At 49.3% G+C, this 15,190-nt stretch overlaps 1 protein-coding gene across 1 annotated transcript in view; it reads left to right on the top strand.

Annotated features, from left to right (window-relative positions):
• The window catches only part of LOC143973417 (uncharacterized), an 803,347-nt gene that overhangs the window by 547,397 nt on the left and 240,760 nt on the right, over positions 1–15,190 (top strand). The window lies entirely within an intron of this gene.

Genomic DNA, 15,190 nt, shown 5'->3' with positions numbered 1-15,190 from the left:
CAACGGGAATTAGTGAATATAGCCCTATATGGGCTAATCAGTCGTACCCTGAATTAGCAAAGCTACATCACAAGGAGAGGTAGCAGAGGAGGGGGGTGTTTTATCTTACACAGATAGTCAGCAATGGTAAACTATTACCCTTTGATGCCCTGAGAGCAAGATATCAACTCCCGGCACATATGTACTTTTATTATATGCAACTTAGGCATGCCTTTCTAGCCCAATCAAAGGTTTCGGATTGGCAGCTGGAGGGACTGCCTCTTGTTTCCCAGCTTAAATCAGCCGAAAACTCAAAAGGATTTATCTCGCAGAGTTACGCTACACTTTTAAGCAGATTTTTGTTGAAGCACCCCCTGACTGTTAAAAGGGAATGGGAATTAGATGTGGCGCCCCTGGAGGACGAGCAGTGGGAGGATGTGTTGCAATCGGTGGCCGTATGCTCTACACTGACTGAGTGGCCATATGACTTACACAACTGTACACCATACTAAGAATTTACTATACTCCCCATAGGCTACACTCTATGGGTCTTACACCGACACCTGTGTGTACCAGATGTGAAAGGGATCACGGAGACTTAATACACATGCTGTGGCGATGTCCCAAACTTCATCTTTATTGGAGAGGGGTGACTGGTACCCTGAGCATAGTGTTTCGGGTGTCAGTCCCCTGGGATCCTCGGTGTTGCATTTTGAACTTGCTGGATGAGTTGGAGTGGGAATCCCATACTAGAGAGGCCCTGACCAGGGCGCTCTTTGCGGCTCGTAAGTTGATAATGCTCCACTGGAAATCGGACTCACCTCCATCGGTCCGGGAGTGGACCACCACTGTTGGTAATACGCTGAGAATGGAAAAAATTGTATATCAGCACAGAGGTTGCCCTGATAAATTTGAAAAACTATGGGGGCCGTGGCTGGATACTCTGGGTCTTTCCCCGGATGATTTAGTCATGGACCGACTGCTCGGACCAGGAGTGCGTTAAGCGCTGCAATATAAATATATTTCTATTTGCATGGCTGTGGATTAATGTTTTGGTGTATGTAAAGATTACTAACATTATTGGGTTATAGATTGGAGGGGTGGGGGAGACTTGAATGTTCTCATGTACTGTACCTCGGACTACTTTGCACTGTACTGCATTGTTTTGTACTGACTGTGATTATTTGGACTGTATGTGTGCATTACTGAATAAAGTTTTTTCTGGATAAAAAAAAGAAAATGAGACAGGGAGTCAGCCAGCGCGTTGTCCACGCCCGGCATATGCACAGCATAAACAAAAACATTTAACTGCAAACACCGAAAAAAACCAACTGCCGCATCAGCCGTATGACAGGAGGTGAAGAAGCTGACATGCGGTTCACAACCAGTACTACTCCCATATTGTCGCAATTAATGCACAACTTCAATTTCCTACACTCGTCCCCCCCAAATTTCCCAGTAAACCCGCTGCCACCCAGGACTGTGGCCAAGGCTCTGCGCTCCACGTGCCCTTGAAAAATGTGCCATACCCTGTCGAACCAGCCGCATCCATAACCAGGTCCACGTCAAAGTTGCTGACCGGGCCAGCCATCCACATGGCCCTACCATTGTAGGAGGACAAAAACTCACGCCACACCCGTAAGTCCTCCCTATGGTCCCGGCGCAGCCGCACAAAATGCGTCGGGCCGTAACCCCAGCTGTAGCTGCCGACAGCCGTCGGCAGAAAATCCTCCCCATGGGAATGATCCTGAAAGCGAAGTTCAGCTTACCCAGGAGTGACTGGAGAGTCTGCAACTGGACCTTACTCCGCCCCTGGATGTCCCTGATCCCCTGCTGCAATTCTTCCAACTTGTTCCTCGGCAACCGGCATTCCAACCGCCCCGGAATCAATCACTATCCCGAGGAAACTGAGTTCCGACGTCGGACCCTCCGTTTTTTTCTGCCGCCAAGGGGACCCCAAACCTGCCTGCGATGTGCTGCAACGTAGACAGCAGAATCGCACACACAGCGGAGGCAGGCGGGCCCACGCAGAGGAAGTCATCCAAGTAATGGATAACCGACTCCAAGCCCGAAACATCCCTCACCACCCACTCCAAAAAGGAGCTAAATGTCTCAAAATATGCGCACCAAATCGAGCAACCCATAGGCAGACACTTATCCACATACAATTGACCACGCCAGTGGCACCCCAACAGCTGAAAGCTGTCGGGATGAACCGGGAGCAACCGAAAAGCCGATTCGATATCGGCTTTAGCCATCAGTGCCCCCCTTCCATATCGCTGCACCCACCGAACTGCCGCATCAAACGATGTATACGATACCATGCACACCTCAGGCTCAATGAAATCGTTGACCGAGCCCCCTTTTGGAAAAGACAGGTGATGGATCAAGCGAAATTTGGCCACCTCCTTCTTGGGAAACACCCCCAATGGGAAAACGACCAGGTCAGGCCAAGGCCTATCCCTGAACGGCCCCCCCATCCGCCCCAGGGCCACTTCTTTACCCAATTTTTCATCCACCACCCCCGGATGCTGCAAAGCCGACTTCAAGTTCTCCACCACCGGCGGCACTGCCGTCAGCGAGCAGGGAAACCTAAAGCCACCCGAAACCCCACCGCCAGCAACCAAGCCGCTCCCGGCTCCGGATACCTACTTAGAAAAGGAAGCATCCTTGCCAGTATCACCGGCGTCCTCCCTTTTCTGAGCAGGATCTCTGGCCCCCTTCCCTTTCCGGAAACATCTGGACAACATGTGTGCTCCCCCGCAGCCGGAGCACTCATGCTTGAACTTACACGTGCCCTCAAATTTGCAGACGCCTTCACTGTACTGCCAGCCCACCCCCATTTCTTTCTGGCCGACAGTCCTGAGGCTGGCGCACTCCCGCCCCCCCTGAAGAAACTGAGGCGGGGCCCACACCAAGGACATAAGCCTCATCTAGAGGCTGATGTCCTTGGGGTCCCAGCGCAATTCAGGCCGCACCGCCTTGCGCTGCCTGAACTGCTCATTGTACCTGAGCCACGCCACCCCCTCATACACCCTATGGGCCTCCCCGATCGCATCCATATAACAGAACAACGCCGAGAAGTGCTCGGAGTTCTTCTCCCCGATGACGCTCGCCAAAATGGCAAACGCCTGCAGCCAATTAGAAAAAGTGCGCTTTTCCTCATCTTCCTTCTTGGAATCGTCGGGCTTGACCCTATCCAAATTAAACTTCTCCAAAGGGAGCAGCGAGAAAATCTCCACATACTCCCCCTTTGCAATTTTCTCCCACACCTCCGGCTTCAAAATGAGCCCCCAGCGGACCCTCAAAACACACGTAGACCTCACACGCGCGGCGTCAGCCAGCCGCACAATGTCGGACCACGCAGTCGCCTCCTTAGACCCCTTGTCCGCCACCAACGCCTTAGTCACCCCCTCCCCGGCCAAACTCTGTGTGGAAGGAGCCACTGACACCACACTCCCCGCATCCCCGGCTACCCCCCCTGCACCCCTACTGCAGGAGCCACCCACGGGGTCACCGTACTCGGCTGCCCCAGCCCTTTCTCAAACTTCCCCACCAAAGCCCTCAGTCCTTCCAACAGGTCCTGCATCTGGTGGGCAGGTTCCGCCATGACAGGGGGCTTGTTCCCTGTCCCCCAAACCTCAGTCCCCCCATTTTCCTGCCTGATGGATGCTACTGACCCCCCTGCACCCGCCTGAACCACTCCCAACAAACCCTGCAAGGCAGTAGTCAGAGACATTGAATCATGTGACTCACCAGGTTGTCCAGGAGCTCTCCCCACAGCCGGACCGGTGACATCCCTTGCTGGTTCCTGTGGTTCTTCCTCGTCCGAGATCTCCCCTTCAGACCTGGTCTCCTGATCCCAAGTAGGCGGGGGCGTAAGCCCCCCGGGGAAGAGACCCCGGGGGTCAATGCCACTGTCCGCAACGGTGCCGCCATCCCTCCGGCCGAGAAGTCCCTGGCAGACTGGCGGTGAACACCAGCCCTGCCAGCCCCCGGGGATGCGGATATCTGGGCGCCCCCTCCAGCTTTGCTAGTTGAGCCTGCAGGCGATCCCCGGCCCTGCACAGGGTGTGTTGCTCCAGGCCTGCCACTGGAAATCTTCCCCCTCATGGATCCATCCAGCTCAGCCATCCCTCCTGCATAGCTGGGCCCTGCTGCTGCAGTTCCATTCTCCCTCCTATCTCTCACTGGGCTGGAGCCCAGACCTCATGCTTCTTCTGCCCCTCCCCCAGACACAGGCCAGCGGCGTGTGGACCGCCCCGGGCCTGTAGTGTCCCGCTGTGTCTGTTTCGCTGGGGGGATCGATCGGTCCTCTCCTGGGCTCCTCAGCACATGAGGTGACCGAGCAGCAGGCCCTGGCGAAAATCGCGCCGGAGGCCGCGACCTCCGCGCGCGTGGGGTCCGCTCACCAGTCCCTGGGTCTGCGCCAGTCGTCTCCGCCATCTCCCCCAGTCGCCTCTGCAGCCAATCCGGTCCGTGCTTCTACGCCGTCCGCTGCAATCCCGCCAGCAAAGCCTCAATTTACGCCATGATAGAGGAGCAGTGAGTAAAACTGCCTCCTCTCTCTGTCTCCTTCCCCATACGACACCTTTGCTCCGCCCACTCCACACTCTCATCCAGCTCCTCCCCCTCTGCTCTCTCTCTCCCCTACTATTCCTTCTAAACTTTAACCCTTACCTCTGCTGCCTTATCCAGCACTGTCATGCCCGGCCCTTCTTTACTTTCCTTCCAGTCCAGCCATTTCGGGCCTCCCTTGTCTGGGAGCACCAAACAATATTATTCTTTAGATGAGAAGGCGCACAACTCAGAGACCCTTCTGGCCGAGGCAACAGCTAGTAAAAAAAAAAAAAACTGTTAAAAGAAATAATAAACAAGAGAAAGGTTGATCAAATGGAGAAACCAGCGATGTTCCCAAAACTAGTGTGAAGTCCTCTTTTTGAAAAAACGATTTAAATGGAGGTCTGATTTCTATGGCTGCCCCTAAAAATCAGATCACCAACGGATGTAGAGAATATCTAGTACAAGCCTCCCTCTCATTTTCAAGTTATTAACTTCATCCTCCTGCAGTTCGGGTGTCAGGCCCCACTCCGCAGAAGGAGATTTTGACAAGGAGGCAGTGGGATTGGCGAGCCCAACTTTATCCTCCAAGCCAGAGGAAACCACGGCTCCCTGAGCCAGTAAGGTAAGACTACTATTGCTGTGATCCTTCCCGCTAAATCTTCAGCAGGATTTTGAGAGCCAATGAAAGCAGCAGGAACACATAAACCAAGGGGAAGTTCCAAGACCTGGACAGAACACCCTGACCCAACGCCTGTGGATGCCAGGTACAGGAGAAGAAGCAAGGCAGTTGACAATTCTCCTCCAATGCCATAAGATCTATCGATTCAGGCCCCATTCGTTGGGATCCTCAAAGCCTCCACTCATCTGCTAAAACCATTCCCAGGCCCTGGGAGATAAGATGCTGTAAGAGCCGAGATCCTTCTCTGCGCATAGGAAGATTGACATGTCACCTGAAGGAGAGGGCGACTGCTTGTGCCCACTTGAGACACATAAGTCACCGTAATTGTTGCCCAAGAATCTAGACAGCTCAACCTTGCAACATAGGTTGGAGCGCTAAGAGAGAGAGCGTCTGACAGCATCCAATCCTAGGAAATTCACAAAAGTTCCATTGGCCTTAAACCTGCTGTCCCAGGCAGTGTACCCGCAGCCTGCCAGACTGGCATTGATCGTCACCACTATTGGTTCTGAGGCCTTCAACGGAACTCTGCGGGAAAGATTGCAAGCTACTGACCTCCAAACCAGGGACCAGATTATCTGAATTTAACACAATATAATGTAGCACTAAAGTATGCTGTGAGAAACATATGTGACAAATAAAGAAAAAAATAAAGTCCAAATATTAAGTGAATAGAAAAAGTCTTTTGAATCCTTATAGGACATAGGATGATGTGATAATACACAAAATGTGGAGGCTGTAAGGTGATCTTGAAGACATTCTAATGCAGTGGATTCTAAATAAAGGCAACCAAGGTGGGTACTCTTATCGGAAACCATAAGTTTATGTATGCATATAAAGATATATATATATATATATATATATATATATATACAGTATACTTTAGCGCTACATTATATTGTGTTAGGTTTATTTAAGAATTTGGTTATATTCGTATGTAGCTGCTGGTTTATACACTTATTTTTTGGGTTAGCGCAATATTTTCGTCTTTTTCTTCAGATTATCTGAATTGGCAGATAGAACTTCTGGTAGAAGGAGTGACGATCCCACTGAAGAAGAAAGTTGCATTGAAACCTCCTTCTGCGCCACCTGGCCCATTGGACTACTGGAACTGTGGCCGATAGAACCCCCAGATACTGCATGCATTCCTTCACCATCATCGAAGACCTTGCTATCACTGCTTTTGTCTAAGACTGGATCTCCTGGACCTCTGAGGAAGAGAAACACCATCCTGATCCGTGTTGAATTGTACTCCTAAATACTCCAACATTTGGGTTGGATGCATCTGGCTCTTCCGATAGTTGAACAACCAAGCAAAACAAGCTAGTGTTTGCAGGTGAAATTCACATGAAGTAGAAGGAGCTCATTTGACGGACCCAGAAGTAGCATGTTGACTAGATAATGGAATATTTGCACTCCCTTGACCTTGAAAGTCGCGACGATAGCAGACAGAAGCTTTGACAACAATTCTCAGAGCCGTGCAGAGACTGAATGGGAGACATTAAAAGTGAAAATGAGAGCCTTCCACTGAAAACATGAGAAAGCGATGCTGAGATGCATCTATGGAAACAAGAAGATGCGCATCCACCAAATCGATGGAAACCATCCAGTCTCCTAAGTCCACAACGGAAATGATCGTTTCCACTGACTCCATTTTGAATGGTGGAACCTTCATGAAAGAATTCAGGACTTTGAAGCCAAAAAACTGTTCAGAATCCCCCTGAAGCCTTTGGGCCCAAAAACAGTGGGGAACATACTCTTTGACCCAATTTGTGCCTTGGAACCGGAAGGATGGCCCTTGCTGCCAACAGCTCCCCATATATTTTCTCTCAAACATCTGTAGGAAGCCCAGTTTCCATGAACAAGGTCTGATGGGGCCTTGTTCTGAACTCGAGACAATAATTCAATCCAGGAATCCTGTAATTTGACTAACCAAACCCCCCCCGAATTAGGCTAGTCTTGCTCCTACTTGAGAGGGTTAAGTGGAGACACCTTCAGAACGACTTATTTGAAGCCTTAGCAGCTTTGTTGGCCCTGGGTTTGGAAGGTTTCTGGAAGGTTTAACCAGCTCCCTTCCATGAAAAACTGTAAGTACTGGCCTCGCTGGACCCTACTTTGGATCTCTTGTTAAACCGAAAGGGCTGCTGTTGTCTTTTTCTCTTCTGCAGGATTAGGCTAGATCTGCCGTCAGAAACCGGCTGAATTGCTGATTCTAAGTCTTCCTGAAGAGTATCTTCCCGTAGAATGGAATCGAACATAGACTGTGTTTGGAAGCCTTGTCGGTTGACCAATGCTTCAACCATAAGGCTCTGCGGCTGTGATGGAATGAGCCATTATCTTTGCTGTGAATGAATGAATGAATGAATAATTTGTATAGCTCACAACACGAACTGAATCGCCTCATCAATCGCTGTCATCTTTTGAACCGGCTCCCTGATCTGGTCAACAGCCACTTCAGCCACAAACTCTACATCAGTCCTGAAAACTGCAAAAGAGAAGAACTGCCACTTCCCAGACTTTCATCTGAACATCCATCCACCAGCTCCGCTACCCACAGCCTAAGGCTGGACTCAGACTCATGCACTCTTCCTGCATTCTGCAGATCCGCACCACCAAACATGCCCCATAGGAGACCATGGTAAATGAACGGTAGCGCAAAACCGCAAAAAGCACAAAAAACGCACAGGTGCGAATCCAACCCAAGTGCTGCTGCCACAGAAGTGAGCACTACCCACCAGCCTGCCTCGGCCAAACTATACAACCTATTTAGTTCTGCGTTTATTCTACGATCCATAGGATCCCTAAAGGAGACCGAATCCTCCAGCAGAAGCGGAATGTGGCAGGAGAATCTAGGTAATGAAGCATCCACCTTTGGCATAGTTTCCCAAGGGTTACAGCTTTGATACTCTATTATGCACATTGAGCTTCTCAGGCCCCGCCCAGTCACTTTAATTTCAGAAATGAATGGGAAGGAAGGTAAAGATTTTTTAAAATACGGGTAGTATCTCTGCTGTTTCTTTGAGGCCTCCACCAAGGGGGACCAGTGCAAAAATCAAACGTATGCGATTCCGAGACCATCTCAGCCTCAGATGGATCTGAATCGCTATCGACGTCAAAGTTAAAACGCACTGAAAACACATGATCTGAATCTGCAAATGCTGAAGATACAGCAGGATGAGCAGGATTCCTTGAAACACTGCTCAACCCTTCCTTGACTGCATGCTTAATGTAGGATTTAACCTGGCGTGCATTCACAGCATTGTCATGAGCCGCCTCCTTAAAGCAAGATGCACACCGCTTTCCTCTGATGAAGACCTATCTGAAGAACAGGATCTTCTCTGTCTGCCCCCAGATTTCCTCTTTCTAGAGCTTTCTGATGTCTTGACCTCTCCTGGCTCAGGTCCGAGCGACTAAAGTGAGGTAAGGGCGAGGGAGATCTGGAATGCTGTGACAAAAGGCGTCTTTCCAGCTGCATGCAATTCTGTGACTTGTCATGTCTAGCCTTTTTACTCCTTTTGAGACTGGAATGCTGATTAGGAACCTCTTTGTGGGCGTTTAGCTCACACTGGGCCCTTCTCTCTGTAAAACAGAGGATGTGCTCTCTAATTAGTTCTGAGTCAGCATAAATCAAAATGTGTGTTTTATTGTACACACTAAAGAAGAAAAATAATACTTACAAAAATGGTACAATGATAAAATTCTAGTATTGTTCATTCGTTTCAAAAGATATAAAAAGAGTTCTTCAAGTTAGACCATGTGTTCTATTGTTCTAGCTTTTAGAAATGGCGGAATAACCCTTTGTATGCTGAAGAAAGTCTGTGTGCTGAAATAGATGGATGTATTCATAGCTGAGTGTAGGAGCAGAAGGACCGTCTTCCAACTAGATTTTGCTTATATGAACTCAAAGCTTCTAAATTTGCGCCAAAAGAATAAACCCTCCTTCTAATTAACACTCCCTCACAAGGGTGTGGGCAAAGGAGTGGTTTCCATAGCTATTTCAACATCTGGTATCATGTAGAAAAACACAGACTGACCATTCTAATGACAGGAAGTGGGGGGGAGGAAAATCTTATGCCCCGTACACACGAGAGGGATTAAGTCTGACAGACCTCCAAAGGAGTTCCGCCGGAGTTCCGCCGGAGTTCCGACGGAGTTCTGGCGGACTTTTCGACCGAACGGACTTGACCACACACCATCACACCAAACTCCGACGGAGTCGAACGTGATGACGTACGACTGGATTCGACGTAGGAAGTTCATAGACAGTAGCCAATAGCTGCCCTAGCGTCGGTTTTAGTCCGTCGGAGTAGCACACACACGAGCGAATTTTTCGAAGGGGACCGGGTCTGGCGGAGTTCCGTCGGGAAAATTTGAAGCATGCTTCATTTCTAAAGTCCGTCAGACTTTGGCGAAGCTAAAGTCCGTTGCAGCCCACACACGATCGGATAGTCTGACGGACTCGGTCCGTCGGAGTTTGGATGTCGAAAAGTCCGCTCGTGTGGCTTTAGACTTTAAACAAAATATCAGTTACATAGGAATATGTCTTTAAACGCATATATAAGATTTACAATTTCCATCAAAATCCTGACAAGTTTTAAATGTTTACTTTTTCAGTTTCAGCATGTCATCATCTGGAGATATTAATCCAAAGTTATCATACACACAATTATGGAGAATTCATATTCTAAATAAAGTATAATAAAGCCAATTGAAATTTTAGATATTAAGAATATAACAAATATTATATCAAGAATTGTAATTACATGCCCCTGTTAAACAGGGGCTGAAAAATTGGGCCTTAGGCACTGGTGCTGGTGCCACGACACTGCAACCTCTCCCATATACTCTAGTTGTAGTGCAGGAATGAGCCCTGAGCATTGCATCAAAATTGTAATTAAACGCCCCTGTTAAACAGGGGCTTAAAAATTGGGCTGGTTGCATCACCCAGAACCAAAAATGTTCTTCCAACATATCAGCAGAGGAGGAAGAGGATAGACAATCAACATAACAGGACAGTCACTCAGCATCAGCATAGGCAGTCTTGAAGGGATGTGATATTTAAAAAAAAAAATATTTGGTTACATCAGCTTCAGGTGCTTAGTAGCTGTGGGTGATCCAAGACTGATTCATCTTTATGAAGGTCAGTCGATCAACGAGTCGGTGGTCAGGTGCACCCTGTGATCGGTAACAAAGCCACCAGCAGCTATGAAGGTGCGTTCCGAAATAACGCTGGATACAGGCCAGGCCAGTAGCTCAATTGCATACTGTGCAAGCTCTGGCCAGTGATCCATCCTCAAGACCCAGTAAGCCAGAGGATTTTCGGTGGGAAAGGTGTCCAAGTCTGACCTTGCCCCTAGGTATTCCTGCACCATGTAAATCAGACGCTGGCGATGGTTGCTGGAACCAATCATACCTTGGGGCTGCGGACTAAAAACGTGTCTGAACGCATCGGTCAGACGGCCACCTTCTCCACCGCTCCTTCTGACCGATACCTCAGCAACACGTTGTCCAGGACCAGGAGTTTGTAACCTCCCAGTCTCTGGGAACGCGTTGCACAGACCTTTCTGCAAGGCCTCCCAGAGATGTCTCATCCTCTGCTCCCTCTGTGACGGCAAGATAAGGTCGGCAACCTTACCCTTGTACCGTGGATCAAGGAGAGTGGCCAGTAAGGAATGGTCCCTCTCCTTGAGCCGAAGAATACGAGGATCCTTCTGCAGGCTTTGCAGGATCAGGGAGACCATGCAGCGTAGGTTAGCTGAGGCATTTGGTCCGGAGTCCTCTGGGTCACTAAGGGCAACATGATCAGCAGATACCTCCTCCCAGCCACATACAAGTCCACGGGTTTCTTGGGACTGTAAATCATCCCTACAAGACTGCTGCTGATGCTGAGTGCCAGCCTCCACCTCCATGCTGACACAATCATCCTCCTCCTCCTCCTCGTCCTCTTCATGTGTGATGGGTGGGACAGCAGGAACACTGTCTGGATAAAGGGGGCCTTGAGAGGCAAGGAAGTCCTCCTCTTCCTGCCTCTGTTCTGCCTCAAGTGCCCTGTCCATTATTCCATGCAGCGTATGCTCCAACAGGTGGACAAGAGGTGCAGTGTCACTGATGCATGCACTGTCACTGCTCACCATCCTTGTGGCCTCCTCAAACGGTGACAGGACAGAGCATGCATCCCTGATCATGTTCCACTGGCGTGGTGAGAAAAAAACTGATCTCCCCTGACCCTGTCCTGGTGCCGTAGTCACACAGGTACTCATTGATGGCCCTCTGCTGCGTGTGCAGCCGCTGCAGCATGGCCAACGTTGAGTTCCATCTGGTGTGCATGTCACATATAAGGTGGTTCTTGGGCAGGTTCAACTCCTTTTGGAGCTCAGCCAGCCAAGCACAGGCATTAAATCAGCAGAAATGCACATAGACTTTCCTGGGCTGCTTCAGGACATCCTGTAAGCCTGGGTACCTGCCCAAGAACTGCTGCACCACTAGGTTAAGGATGTGAGCCACACAGGGCACATGGGTCAGTTGTCCCTGTCAGAGGGCGGAGAGGAGGTTGGTGCCATTGTCACAAACCACCATTCCTGGCTTAAGCTGGTGTGGTGTCAACCCCCTCTCGGCCTGCCCCTGCAGAGCTGACAAAATATCTCCCCCAGTGTGGCTCCTGTCCCCCAAACAAACCAGCGCAAGCACAGCATGGCATTGTTTTGCCTGCGTACTTGCGTAGCCCCTTGAACGCCTACAGAGCACTGCTGGTTCTGAGGACAGAGCACTGGAAGAGGCCATGGAGGAAGAAGAAGAGGAGGGTGTGGAGGAGAGAGGTGTGTCACAACCAGTAGTAGCATTTTGGACGCATGGTGGTGGAACAACCTCCAACACTACTGCACCTTGTCCTGCACCTTACCGCTGACCGCCCTGTCCAGTGAAGCAAGGACATTGCCTTCCACATGCCGGTAGAGAGCCAGAATCGCCTTCCATGAGAAAAAGTGGCATTTGGGGACCTGCTACTGAGGAACCGCACATTGCACAAACTCATGGAAGGGGGCCGAGTCTACCAACTGAAAAGGCAGCAGTTGAAGTGCTAGCAATTTAGCCAAGCTAGCATTCAACCGCTGGGCATGTGGATGGCTGGGAGTGAACTTCTTTCAACGGTCCAGCAGCTGGGGCAGGGAAATTTGCCTGCTATAATCGGATGTGGGTGTACTGCTAGCAGAGTGCCCGCAAACACTTGGCTGTGACACACCTAATTCTACACCTTCATTCCTCTCAGAGCAGGTTTCAGAGAGGACTAAAGGTCTAGTGAGGTTGGAGATCCCAGCTGATGAGGAGCAAGGAGAGGTCCGCTTTGTTCTTTGGTGTGGGTCTTTGAGGTACGCTTGCCAACGAGCTGCATGGCAGGTCAACATATGTCTGGTCAAGCATGTGGTGCCCAAGCGGCTGATGTTTTGGCCACTCGAGATACGCTTGAGACATATGTTGCAAATAGCAGCGGTGCGATCTGATGCACTCGTCTCAAAAAAGGCCCACACCAAAGAACTTTTAGAATAACGCGCAGAGGCAGTGCCCTGCACAGGTGGAGCTCTGCGGTGTGATTCAGTCGGTGTGCTGCCCCTAACTGGCCCCCAGAGGGCATCCTGCCTTGTTGGACATATTCCTCCTCCTCCCTCCTACCAGGCACCCACGTGGAGCCAGTGCCCTCATCATCCCCTCCCTCTTCATCGCTGGAGCAAACCTGGCAGTATGCTGCAACTTGTGGAATATGACTGCCAGATTGCTGTCCTTCTTAAGCATCCCCTCTCTCTGCGCTAACGCTACTGCCTTCCTCTAGCTAAGTATCATCATCAGAGCCTACAAAACACTGGGCATCCTCCTGGAGCATGTACCCAACATTGTGCTCAAAGAGTTCAGGGGACTCCACAGGAGGACGTGGTGGGTCTAGGGAAGGAGTCACTGATGATGACATTGAGATGAGTGAAGACGATGCGTTGGCAGCTGCTTTGCTAGTACCCTGAGCCTGGATGAGAGAGGATGAGGAGGATGAAGAGGGCTTGGTCATCCATTCTACCAAGTCTTCGGCATGATGCAGCTCAACACATCCAGCTGCCAAAAATAAGGAGAAGCATGTCCCATGGCCACGTGCTGATGACGATGCACCGCGTCCACAACCAGCACTGTTGTCTCTAGACACAGAGCCTGCTTGCCCTCTTTTATCGGCTCGTGCCTGTCTGCCTCTCCTTGTTGGCCTTCCAGACATGGTAATGGCCTGAAGGGAGATGGAAAAACCAGCAATTGGGTAGTGTATATTATGCTGGAGGCACATACAACACCCACTAACTCCTGCAGATGCCTTTATTATAGAACAGGAATTAAAGGGTAGATACCGGTGTATACTGTGCTGTGCTGGAGGCACACAACACCAACTAACTCCTGCAGATGGCAGATGGCTCAATAGAGAAGAGCTATATAGGTGGATAATGGTGTATACTGCGGTCAGGGCACACAGACAACATCCACAATCTCCTACAGCTGACTGAAAGCTCTATTACAGAAGAGCAATATAGCTAGCTATATAGGTGGATATAATGGTGTATACTGTGGTCAGGGCATGCAGACAACACCTACAAACTCCTGCAGATTGCTAAAAGCTCAATTACAGAAGAGCAAGAACGCTAAATCGGCCGATAACGAAAGGTGTATGCTGTGTTGAAGGTACACCGAGAACACCCACTAACTCCTACAGATGCCAACACACTACACAATATTATATAGTATGGGGCGTGTACTACACAGCCTGAGCTATGATTGGCCACAGGCATCCTGCCTGTGGCCAATCATGGCTCTCCTTGCTGTCGGCGCTGTGATTGGCCAAGCATTGCGGGTCACGGTGCATGCTTGGCCAATCATGAGCCAGCAATGCACTGCGATGGCGCGAACGGCCCATAACGTTCGGTATTCGCCGAACGTGCGAACAGCCGATGTTTGAGTTGAACGTATGTTCGACTCGAACATCAAGCTCATCCCTAATCAGCAGTGAGAATTCTGGTGTTTGCTAGGTAATCCAAGAGGAAGCCACCTCTGACCTCACCTGCTCAACTGAGCTTCCTGAAAGGAATACATGTGGAGGTGGTGAACTACAAGACCCAGCGAGCCAAATCAACGAAGGTATATACAGTCATTTATACTGCCAGTTACCTTTGCCAGTAATACACAGTCATTTATACTGCACCTTTTTATCCCAGCACCAAGGGAACCCACACTCCTCAGGAGATTTACTGCCTCTATGGGGGGGTCTTCTGATACGGGAGAGGCTGAACCCGAACAGGATGGGTGGTGAAAAAATAAATAAATAAATAAATACAAAATAAAAATAAATAAATAAACTTTAAAAGGTGTCTGGAGCGAGGATGAAAAAAGAACACTGGTGTGGGCAGACAGCCGCCCTTTATGGGCTAGGAAAAAGGTGGTCCTGGAGGGGTCAGAGGGGGCAGAGCTGACCCATAGTAGGTTGACATGGGGAGGTCCAGGAAATCACATTATGGGAAGATTAGAAAAGTAGAAAAAAGAAAAGCAGAAATGAATGAAGTATACATAGCTCCCAACTGTCTCTGATTTGGAGGGAGTGTCCCTCTGTCCCCCTCATTTGTCCCTCATTTTGGTCTAATCTGTATAATGGTATATAAAATGTATTATTTAAAAACGTGTTTCCCAGAGCTAAACCTTTCATCCAAATTCTGAATTGTTGCATTTGTAAATTCCAAAAGCCAATATAAAGGAATAGTAGTAGTAAAAAAAAGCACTTGTGGATTTAACTAATCATTTTTTGTATAATTCTCCTTTAAGGGGGTGTGTCCTATGGCCACATACTTTTGCTAATACAATATCTAAAAGAAACGTTGGGACTTTATATGAAGCACAGCTAAGAATGTAAAAATAGAATCCACATAATTAAGGATGCCAAAAAGCATATACATTAAATAA

The sequence above is a fragment of the Lithobates pipiens genome, unplaced genomic scaffold (genome assembly GCF_037356315.1).
Source record: "Lithobates pipiens isolate NorthernLeopardFrog02 unplaced genomic scaffold, aLitPip1_a1.2 Scaffold_81, whole genome shotgun sequence".
NCBI classification, from domain to species: Eukaryota; Metazoa; Chordata; class Amphibia; order Anura; family Ranidae; genus Lithobates; species Lithobates pipiens.
This window is presented reverse-complemented; position numbering and strand designations above follow the sequence as displayed.